The following is an 11,998-nucleotide window of genomic DNA, read 5'->3' as shown; positions in this document are numbered from 1 at the left end:
GGATCTTATTTGTAGCCCAAAAAGTAGAATTAGCCCAGTTTCATCAACAGATGGACAAATTAACAATGATATAAACCATGTGTGGAGGTGTACACCTGTAATCCCAGAACTAAGAAGTCCAACATCATCCTTGGCTATATGGGAAGTTCAAGGCCAGCATAGGATATATGAGACCTTGTCTCAAAAACAGACTAGACTAGAACATAATAAATTAAAGTAGTGGTGGTCTATCTATACCACGGACTAAATAAAAGGAATAAACCATTGGAACATACAAAAGTTTGGATGTTGCATGAAAAAAAGCTAATCCTAAAATGTTGCAGACTGATTCCATCTTTGAAGTGGTGAAGTTTTAGAAGTGGGAAGGTTAGTAGTAACAAGAATTAAGACATGGGTAGACGGCTGGCCAGATGATTCAGTGGATAAAGGTTCTTGCTGACTGACATGCAAAATTGATGATCCAAGTTCAATCCCTGAGAATCACAGAAAGATAAAAGAACTGACTCCATATTATACACACAGAATGGGGGTGGGGATAGGTGTGATTTAAAAAAAGAAACCACAGGGACTTCAGGGGTGCTGGAACTATAAAGCATCCTTTCTTTTATTCTTCCTTAGCCTTCATTTCTGTGGGTACTGGAGGCTTAAACCAGAGCCTTGGGCAAGCTAGGCAAGTGCTTCTACCACCAAGCTACACTCCAGCTTCTCTGTTCAGCAGTTTCACTGTAGAAGGGGATATAGAAATGTAACACAGGAAATAAAACTGTATAGCACTTATTTACTCATATGCATATGCTTAGTAAAACTACAGATATTTTGGGGCCAGTGAGATAGATCAGTAAGTCAAGTTTGTCACCAAGCCTGACAACCTGAGTTCCATCTCCAGGACCCACATGGTAGGAGAAAATCAACTCCACAGGTTGTTCTCTGACCTCCATATGCATAATGCATACCCCATCCCCAATATACATACAGATAATTGAAAATACAGAAATCTTTACAAGATTAATGGACTGCATCAATGTCAGTATTACAGATACATTTTATTAGTTTTGCAAAGTGATAAACTTCAGGGGCCTCCTCTTGTTTTTGTGTGTATGTATGTGTGTATATATTTATGTGTGGGTAAGTGTGTGATTATGCATGTAGCTCCTAGAGGTTGATGGTTATCTTCCTCTATCACTCTTTGCCTTATTTTTTTGACACCGGATCTCTCACTGAACCAAAGAATCACCAATTGGTCAGGATGACTGGTCAGCAAACTGTGGAAACCCAACTGTTTCTGCCCTACCCCAATGCTGCGTTTAGAAATGTGTTTGTGGAGGATCTGGACTCAGGCTCTCATGCTTATGTGGCAAACATATTTACTCAATGAACTATCTCCCCAACCTTTTTTTGTTGTTGTTGTTGTTGAAGACAGGGTCTTAACTATGTGGCTATGACTAGCCTAGAACTATGCACACCAGGCTGACCTCAAACTCACAAAATAAACGTGAACGCTGTGAGTAAAGGGGTATACCACCAATACTCAGCCTGTTTTGTTTTGGTTTTTGTAATGGCAGGGTTTCACTTTAACCCTGACTGATCTGGAAATCATTCTATAGGCTAAGCTGGTTTCAAATTTAGGCAGTTCTCCTGCTTCAGCCTCTTGAGTGCTGGGATTACAGGCATGAAGCACTATACTCAGATTTTTTTTTTTTTTTTTTTTTTTTTTGGTTTTTCGAGACAGGGTTTCTCTGTGTAGCTTTGTGCCTTTTCCTGGAACTCACTCTGTAGTCCAGGCTGGCCTTGAACTCACAGAGATCCGCCTGGCTCTGCCTCCCCGAGTGCTGGGATTAAAGGTGTGTGCTACCACTGCCCGGCTTGGTATTATTTCTTAAACTGAGTATCAATCTACAATTATTTTACTTAAAAAATCCATAAAAACAAAATGTGGTGAAACACACCTCTAACTTCAGTACTTGGGAGGCAGAGGCAGGAGGATCAGAAGTTAATATCATCTTCAATTACATAACAGGTGTGAGGTAGCCAGTGCTACAGGAGAGCTTGTCTCAATAAACAAAGGAATTTGGGTGGCAGAGGCAGGTGGATCTCTGAGTTCAAGTCCAGCTTGGTCTACAGAGCAAGCTCCAGGACAGCCAGGGCTACATAGAGAAACCTCATCTCAAAAATAAATATAAACAATTGAAAAAGAAAAGGAAGGAAAGACAAAAGCATGCTACCTAGCTATGATAAAGAATGTCTCCATAGTGGCTTGCTCTTATGTCTCCATTGTAGAATTCAAAAAAGGAAGATTAAGGGCACGCATGGTGGTGCACACCTTTAATTCTAACATGTGGGAAACAGAGGCAGGAGGAGCTCTGTGAGCTTGAGGTCAGCCTACATAGTAAGCTCCAGAGCACTGAGGACTCATAGAGACCTTGTCTCAAAACACACACACACACACACACACACACACACACACACACACACACACACACACACAGAGAGAGAGAGAGACAGAGAGAGAGAGAGAGAGAGAGAGAAATATTCTCATTAGAAAAAGGAAGATTAATAATAAATAGTATTCATTGGTCCATCAGTAAAATAGTCATAACCATGGGGAGTGGATATTTGTATCTGTTGGCCCAGTATCTCTACTATTAAAAATGCATAGGATGGGGCTGAAGAGATGGCTCAGTGATTAAGAGCACTTGTTCTTGCTGTAGATTTGGGTTTGGTTCCTAGTACCCATGCCAGGTGGCTGACAACTAACACCAGCTCCAAGGTATCCAGTGCTCTCTTCTGACCTCTGAAGGCAACTGCACTTATGTGTACATACCTACAAGCAGACACAGATGCACACACATAATTATAAAATAAACAGGGGATGGGAAAGATGGCTCAGTGGTTGAGAAAACTAGTTGCTTTTCCAGAGGACTTGGGTTGGATTCCCAGAATCCACTTGGCAAATCACAATTATCTGTAATTCCAGTTCCAGGGGATCCAATGCCCTCTTCTGGGATCCAATGCCTTCTTCTGACCTCCACAGGCACCAAGCACCCAAAGAGTGCACACTTTCAGGTAAAATATCTGTATACATAAAATAATAAAAGAAAATAAATTAAAAATAAATAGAACTGAGAGATGGCTCAGTGATTTGCTTGCTGCTCTTCTGGAAAATCTGAGTTCAGATGCCAGCATCCATGTTGGGTAGCTCCAACTACCTGTAATTCTAGTTCTTGAAGAGCTAGTGCTCTCTTCTAGGTCTGGCCCAACACTCTCTCACTCTCTCTCTCTCTTTCTCTCTCTCTCTCCCCCTCCCTCTCAAACACACACAGCAATAAAAATGAAATAATCTTTAAAAAAAACCAGACACATAGGGTGGACTGGTGAGATGATCAGTGAGCAAAGGTGCTTGCCTCCAAAGCCTAATGACTCGAGTTCAATTCCTAGAACCCATATAGTGAAAGAAAGAATTCCCCAAAATCTCCGTATGCATTCAGTGGCATGTACATGTGCATATACACAGATAAATAAAACACAATTTAAAAAAATGCTCATACCCTAAGCTCAAAATTCAGCAGGCAGAAGCAGGAGGATCACCAGTTCAGGGTCTTCTTTTGCTACAGCGAGTTTGAACCCAGCCTGGGATGCTTGAAACCCTGTGCCAAAAAAAGAGAGGAAGATACTAAAAGATGACTTGGCTGGTAAAGGTGCTTGTTGCCATGCCCAAGGACCTTGGTTCAATCCAAAACCCACACGGTGGAAGAAGAGAACTCAGTCTCTCAATCATCCTTCAACCTCCACATGTACCTCTATATGCATTCAGTGGCATGGACATGTGCATGCCCCCTATCCTCCAAAAAAAATTCAAAGTCACCTTCAGCTACATAGAAAGTTCAAAGCCAGCCAGAAATATATGAGACACAGTCTCAAAAAACAGAAACAAAGACAAAAGTGAAAACTTGCATAGTGCTAGGCATGTAACTCGGTAGTAGAGTGCTTGTATATGCTGTGTAAAGTCTTGCTCTATAGCCAAAGGGAAAAAAAAGATCATGAAAAGATCATACGGGTTGGAGAGATGGCTTAGTAAAGAGCACTTGCTACTCTTCAGTTTCCAGTATCCATGTGGCTGCTTAAATCATCTGTAACACTCCAGTTCTAGGAGATCCAATGACCTCTTCTGGCCTCTAGGGGGACCTGGTACACACTTGGGTGTACATACATATATATATATATACACACCCACACACACACACACCCACACACATATCCAATGACATTCATACACATACAATAAAATTGTTTTGGTAGTAAGTACTCTTAACCACTGAGTCATCTCTTCAGTCTGAAAAATTTAACTAATTAAACCCAAGCATGGTGGTACATGACTTTAATCCCACTCAGGAGGCAGAGGCAGGTGGAGTTCTGTGTTTGAGGCTTAGCCTGGTCTATAGAGTGAGTTCCAGAACAGCCAGGACTACACAGAGAAATCCTGCATCAATAAACAAACAAACAAACAAACAAATAAGCAAGCAAACAAATAAAAGCACTTGTTTCTTGTTACTTTTTTTTTTTTTTTTTTTTGGAGACACGGTTTCTCTGTGTAGCTTTAGAGCCTGTCCTAGATCTCACTCTGTAGACCAGGCTGGACTCGAACTCACAGAGATTCTCCTGGCTCTGCCTCCCGAGTGCTGGGATTAAAGGCATGAGCCACCCCCACCCCCCAGCATTATTTTCTTTTTTTAGACAGAGTTTCTCTGTGTAGTCCTAGCTGTCCTGACACTTGTCTTTATGGACTAGCCTGGCTTAAACTCAAGAGATCCACCTGCCTCTGCCCCACAAGTGCTGATACTAAAGGCATGGGGTGCCACATCTGGCAAAAGCACTTGTTCTCACAGAGGACCCAGGTTTGTTTCCCAGTGCCCACATGGCAGTTCCCACTATCTGTAACTTCATTTCCAGGGGATTCAATACCTTTTTCTGGCCTCTGTGGGCACCAGACACGCAAGAAAACACTCATACGCATAAAACAAGTAAATCTTTAAAACAAACAATAGGAAATGAGCTATACATTTCAGTAAGTCTACGTAATACTTTCTAGATTTTAGACATTACAAAATACACACAATATAATGCCTGGTGGATATACCAGTAGGATAATGTAGGTAAAAATATTTGACAAACTGAAACGTCTGGCAAGTGCTAGTTGCTATACTTCCTAATGGCTACTGCTCTCTGATCTATCCTGGATGAAGGTATACTTGCAAGCAGAACAGTGACTTAGAAATAGACTGGAAACAGTAGCTTTTCTCTTGGCTAGAGGCACAGAAATTAGAAAACTGATTTCTTAGGGAGTCTGAAAAGAGGGACTCTAGTTACTTCCTCTTCTAGGGGACTGCCACCCTTCTTTCAATCTCCCAAGCTTGTATGTACACACATACACACACATTCTTCAGGGAATCATGAAATCTTTAAAGCAATGATGTCAGGTCTGCTGGTTCATAAAAACAACAGAATTTGGGGCTGGAGAGATGGCTCAGTAGTTAGGAACACTTGCCACTCTTTCAGAGGACCTGCGTTGACTCCCAGCACCCACATGGCAGCTTTTAACAATCTGTAACTCCAGTTCCAAGAAATCTGATGACAGCTTCTGGCATCTGCAGGTACCAGGTAGAGACATGGTATACAGACAAGCAAGCAAAAATATCCATATATAAAAATAAAAACAGGCCGGGCGGTGGTGGCGCACACCTTTAATCCCAGCACTTGGGAGGCAGAGCCAGGCGGATCTCTGTGAGTTCGAGGCCAGCCTGGGCTACCAAGTGAGTTCCAGGAAAGGCGCAAAGCTACACAGAGAAATCCTGTCTCAAAAAACCAAAAAAAAAAAAAAATAAATAAATAAAAAAATAAATAAAAACAGACAAAAAACCAACAATATCCTACTGTATCAAATACTGCTGACTGAGACCGCTTGAGGATCAACCTTTATACACTCTTTGATGCAATTTCCACAATCTTGAAAAACAGTAGTTTATTAGCATTTATTTTTTAAAATTTATTTTAAAACATGGAATTAAGAGATTTTAATCACTAGAGTTAAAAGAAAGAAAGGCACTTGGACAAAAAAATAAGACATAAGAATGTAGGTGTGGGCTTCTCAAGAGATTACTGCCTTATCTGCATTTCAGACTAGGAAAGTATGGCTCAAAGTAACTTCCAAAGGATATCTGGTAAGTGGTGGTGCTGGCGCCAGAACCCGGAAATGCCTCTGTAATGCAATCTAACCACCATAAAGACTGTATTTCAGCCAGGTAGTGGTGGCACACGCCTTTAATCCCAGTGCTTGGGAGGCAGAGGCAGGAGGATCTCTGTGAGTTTGAGGCTAGCCTGGTCTATAGAGAGAGTTCCAGGATAGGCTCCAAAGCTACAGAGAGAAACCCTGTCTCAAAACTCGCCCTCCCATCCAAAAAACAAAACAAAACAAACAAACAAAAAACAACTATATTTCAAAGTCTCAAGGAGTACTGCACTGTGAGGAAATTGTGCTGAGGCTATGTGGAGGGAGTCTACAAAAAGAACCCTGTTTACGCAGTGTTCCTTGGGTAGGCACAGACAAATTCATCATAGGCACAAGGACAGTAGCTGAAGAGAAACATTTTATTCCGTGAGTAAGTTTTTTCATGTTTAATTCAACTGTTTCCGTTAAAATCCAATCCATTCTCTGCTTTTCTGCTTCCATGTGGATGGTGAGTGGGTGCATGGCTCTCCTCCGTGGAAAGTCCTCGGTAGACGGCAGGGTTCTGTCTCCACCTCTGCTGAGATTATGACTATGACACTTCTCTTTCCTCAGTCACTTGGATCAGAGCAAACCAAGAGGAATTCGAGAAAATGGACCATGAAAGACAAGCAGCAAGCCGGGCGGTGGTGGCGCACGCCTTTAATCCCAGCACTCGGGAGGCAGAGCCAGGCGGATCTCTGTGAGTTCGAGGCCAGCCTGGGCTACCAAGTGAGTTCCAGGAAAGGCGCAAAGCTACACAGAGAAACCCTGTCTCAAAAAAAAAACCAAAAAAAAAAAAAAAAAAAAAAGACAAGCAGCAAAGAGAACCCCAACCAAATCAAGAAGGCCAGCTGGGAGAATGCCTTCGCAGGTAAAAGTTTTCCCAACAGGCTCAGCAGCAGGCTCCATGTCAGACATGAACTCCACTGTGGTGGTCTGGCCAGTATCTCTCAAGCTAGTACCTCCTGTCTCTATGGGACATCCACAGTTACCTTGCTCAGATAGGAGAAGCTATGGATTCTGCCACTCTGTATTCCCCTTCCACTCCAATACTATCTTGCTGTATTTGTTCAAGTTTAGACAACGCAATAAAGGACTATAGAGATAGCCAGGGAAGAGAATAATTTTGGCAGGAGGATGTGGAGATTTCAAGGCTAGGTCCAGAGGAACTCTTCTGGGATCTCAAGGCCAGATCTAAAACTCTGTCTTCTTTCCTTCTCATACAAGGGCCAGGAGAACAACTGGGTTATGGCCATACCATCCCTAATGTGACTGATCTTATAAACTAAGCAGGCTCTGACCTACTTGGATTATAGAACGACTGGGGCCTAAAACTGGACACAGAATAGAAGGCTGTGTCTCCTTCCTCCCTCTGTTCTTCATACATTACTCCACTCTGGGTTCAAAGCATGCCCACTCTCCACTTTGGTTTCCCTTGACCCATCTACCCTATGGACAGGAGAGAGTTAATGGCATGATATGGGCAAGCTATAAATTTCCCATCAGCGTGGAGAGAACAGGATTGTTGGCAGGGAGGGGGCTGGGCTGGGCACGCGGGGCGGGGGGCGGGAGGGGGGTGGGGGGTAGGGATCTGGGAAAAAGCCAGGAGGTTGTCTCTAGGTAACAATAAACACTGCAAGCAAGGAGCAGCTGTTACACTTACTCTCTCTGCATCACAATGCTGAAATAACACTAATAAACCAGTGTGCCCAATGCACAGGCATACACACATTTAGGGCCAAGGCTCCAGTTGCACCTCTAGTGCTGCCCTCTGCTCTAGAGCAGGGTCTTGATGCCACAGACATAGCAGTCCAGACCTGGGTATACTTGCAGGGGAAGATGAGGCTGGTGAGTGCTTCCCAATCCAAAGGCAGTCATGGAGTCAAGCTGGGCAGCAAAGGCTGGGAATACAATTCAGATTCTGTGATATTCAGTGGTAGAAACAACACAAATTTAGCTATCTCTCAGCTGGGAAGAAAGGAAGGGGGCAGGAGGTGCGTGTAAGGAGAGATAATTACTTACCATATCTGGTCAGACTGGAGGTAATCAGGTGGCCAAGAGTTGAGCTGGCCAATGGGAGGTGAAAGAAAAGGGAGTGGAGAAAGGAATTTGGGAAGGAAGAGGATCAAGGAGAATGTGGTATTTCTCCTGGGGCTAAAGTCCCCCATTCCTGCCTGTATCTCACTGTATATATATATCTAGGCTTCCCCTCGTAGTCCAAGTTTTATATCCAGGGCCAGATGATGTGTTGGCTTAGGTCAGAACTAAGCTTTAGGAACGGGTCCCAGAGCTCCTTCTACTGCCAGGAAGGAGGAAGTGACACACTGCTCTCACCTTCCTGCATGAAGTACAGTTCATCTGTCTGTCTGTCTGTCCAACCAGAGTCATGTCTGGATGACCAGCAGAGGGAAAGAGGACTCTCACTCTGCCTAGAAAACAGAGCTTCCAGCAATAAAAGGAACAGAAACAGACAAGAACTCATGATCTATCACAGAATACCCACCAAACCCTCTCTTCTATGAGGCCAGAGGTCAGGGTGTTTATTATCACGTGCCTGGATATACTAGTATCCAAAGTCCCTATTGTTCTCTTCTTGCCAGTTCCAGTCACAGACTGAGAATGGATGGAGAGAATGCATATTGCTCACTTGACCTGTGAGGGAGAACACCAGCATTTCTGAACATCGGTAGCTGCAGCCATTTCCCAGCCTGTACCAAACCCTGTCCAGCAGTCTAAGTGCCACTAGATGCTCCTCTCTGGTCCAAGGTGTCTGAGTCTAGTGAGGAGAGCACTAAGCACAGGTGGCAATCCTTTCTGGGTCTGGTCTTGTAATAGTATTTATCTTGTGTTTGTTTGTCTATTGAATTTCTATGTGGCTGGAGAGATGGCTGAGTGGTTAAGAGCACTTGCTGCTCTTGCAGAGACCCAGGTTCAGTTCCTAGCACTCACATGGCAGCCCACAACCATCTGTAACTCCAGTTCCAGCGATCTGTTGCTCCCTTCTGGTCTCCACAGTAGTCACCAGGCACACATGTGAAACACAGACATACATGAAGTCAAAACACCCACACACATAAAATAATCTTCAAAAAGAAATTTTTGGCACTAGGCATGGTAGTACATGCTTATAGCTACAGTACTTTGGAAGATGAGGCAGTATTGAGACTTGGCGCCCAGCTTGGGCCACATAATGAGATTCTGTCTCAATAATAAACAAACAACAGCCCCACTCCACCGTTTTATGTTAGCTGGGTACACAGAGTTCTAGGTAGGCAACTGAGGAACGATAGTAACAGCTGTTTACCAGGAAAACCTCTCTTTTGGAAGGTACCCAGAATTTCTGGGCTGCCCTGCCACTAATGGATGTCTTATATTCTCTGTGTAGCCTTTGGAGATGGTGGGTGATGTCTCAGTCTTTCTTCCCTAGGACAACTCAATCTCTCCTGCTTACTTCTTTCTCATTTCTCCCTTTCTTTTCATAGCTGGGGCATCTCCTAATCTAGATGAGAGATTTTTCATCTACAGAGCTCAGAGTGGGCAGGACTGGGGCAAAAGGAAACTCTAACAGACTTGATCCCCCTCCCCTCTGTTGTTTTCATGAGCCACCCCCATTGCTGTGAGTCACCAGAACCTCAAGCTCGGCTGAGCTGCCAGCAGGCTTCTTCCTCCCCCTCTTACAGACAGGCAAGTATGTACCCAGTGAGCCCCAGTGTCCACCAATTTCCTACCATAGGGCCACAGCACTCTATCTCATCCCTAGGAATCTGTAACACAGACACAGAGATGAACGAGCAAAGGAGTGTGAGACCTGAGCTGTGCTGTGCAGAGGCACAGTGCTGGTTGCCTGCACAGTGGAACAGGATCACTAGCCAGGAGAGCTGGCACACTTGGGCATATTGCCTCAGCAGCATGTAAAAGGAAGCAGAAGAAGATGGGGCAAGAATGCTGTTTCAGAAGCAGACATCTCCTGGCTTCATCTCTGGCCTGTTTCTTCTTTTGGGGCCAGTGGGCACCACAGCACTGCTACCTCTGTCAATGGCTTTATCTGCTTTCCCTTTCTGTCTACAGCTCTGGAAGACACAGGATCTGCATAATAGCTTTCTATGTATCAAGGTGAAAGGTTCAGATTTTCAGATCTACCCTCAACCCATGGGAAAACTAAAGGGAGAAGGAAGAAAGAGGCCCCATTAGAGTAAAATCTAAATGGCAGGCCAATGCTGACCAATCCCAGAAGGCAAGGAATTCTGGGTACTGCTACCTCTTCCTACCATATGTACTTCATATCTAAGTATTTTCCCACAAAGGGCCTGAGTTTCTTCTGGACTTCAGAGCAGGTTCTAGATGTGGACTTAAAGCTATAGATTTGACACCCTGGGATAACCTTGGGAGTAGATGGCAGACCTGGCAGAATTGATGGGAGGGAGAGTATTTCTATTCCTCAGAGAACATCCAGAATGTAGAGTGAATGCTTCCCTATGCTGCCAGGACATTGGAGTAGGGATGAACCAATTACCAAGAGCAAAAAAGAGTAGCAGGTTTATATACAGAAGGTAGCTACCTTCCCTCTTTTGCTGTGTGCTATTCTTCAGTGCTCTGTGTTCCAGACTAGAAACAGCAGCTCTGTGAAGAGTAGCCACCTACCTCCACACAACATTCACTATGAATGTCCTGCACTATATTGAGCAGCCAGTCCCACAGGTGGAACTATAAAGTCTCAGTTCTTTTATTTTTGGTTGTAAGCCTAGCCTTTAACGGTTAAGCCATCTCTCCATCACTAGGTCTCAGTTCTAAAATGTAGGACGTCCTGTCTTCCCTTCTTCCTCATCACCCTGACAGGACAGCCTTTGGCACAGTTTCCTGAGGCCCCTGGAAAAATCCCTAGAAGGATTTTTATCACATTGTCCTAGGGGGATATGAGGGCCTCTCACCATGTCTGTGAGTAACAGACCATGACAGCCCCTGACAGTCTAAGGCAGATCAGGACAAGGTTGGAAACTGCAGAGCCAGATCCTGCTTTTCTCAAGGGCCTGAGGGTAAAAACAGGTTGCCAAGATAGAAGACAGTTCTAGGGGTGGAAGGAAGGTAAGGATGAGAGCTGGAGAGTGTGGCAAATTCTATTGGTGTTGCCTTCGAACCCTGAATCATCCTCGCCTCCAGCTCAGTTTGGCCTCATGAAGCACAGATCACAGAATGTTGAAGATTTTGAGAAAAGAGGAGATTGCTGAGAATGCCACCTTTGGCAACTTGGTAGGAAAGCCTCTATTACCTTCACTTGTCCTTCTGCCCCTGGCCCTAGCATATGAGCAATGAAGGAAATAAGGGAATGGGGATAAAGGCAGCTGGAAACATGTCCTTCTCTTTAGGATAAACCAACACTACAAGAGCCAGAAGAGACCAAAGACTCTAAGGCCAGGATACTACATGAATTCAGGAACATTTCTAATTCATTTTGCAGGACCTTGCATTCAATACTGTCTCTATTGTAGTCATGAGACAAGAGGTGTAAAACTATCCTTGACATTTTGGCATAACTTTTCCAATTGCTTATATTATAGCATGGAGACTTGTGATGAGATTTCGATAAAAAACGCCAGATGAGGCCGGGCGGTGGTGGCGCACGCCTTTAATCCCAGCACTCGGGAGGCAGAGCCAGGTGGATCTCTGTGAGTTCAAGGCCAGCCTGGACTACCAAGTGAGTTCCAGGAAAGGCGCAAAGCTACACAGAGAAACCCTGTC

General features: G+C 44.2%; 1 protein-coding gene across 4 annotated transcripts in view; it reads right to left on the bottom strand.

Annotated features, from left to right (window-relative positions):
* Window positions 1-7,908: 7,908 nt before the first annotated feature.
* Window positions 7,909-11,998, bottom strand: part of Cdk12 (cyclin dependent kinase 12) — a 78,307-nt gene continuing 74,217 nt past the window's right edge. For all 4 annotated transcript variants that reach the window (XM_059271680.1, XM_059271679.1, XM_059271681.1 and 1 more), the window contains one exon: window positions 7,909-8,163. The gene's annotated coding sequence lies outside the window, so the exon portion shown is untranslated. The remainder of the gene's footprint in view (window positions 8,164-11,998) is intronic.

The sequence above is a fragment of the Peromyscus eremicus genome, chromosome 8a (assembly GCF_949786415.1).
Source record: "Peromyscus eremicus chromosome 8a, PerEre_H2_v1, whole genome shotgun sequence".
NCBI classification, from domain to species: Eukaryota; Metazoa; Chordata; class Mammalia; order Rodentia; family Cricetidae; genus Peromyscus; species Peromyscus eremicus.
This window is presented reverse-complemented; position numbering and strand designations above follow the sequence as displayed.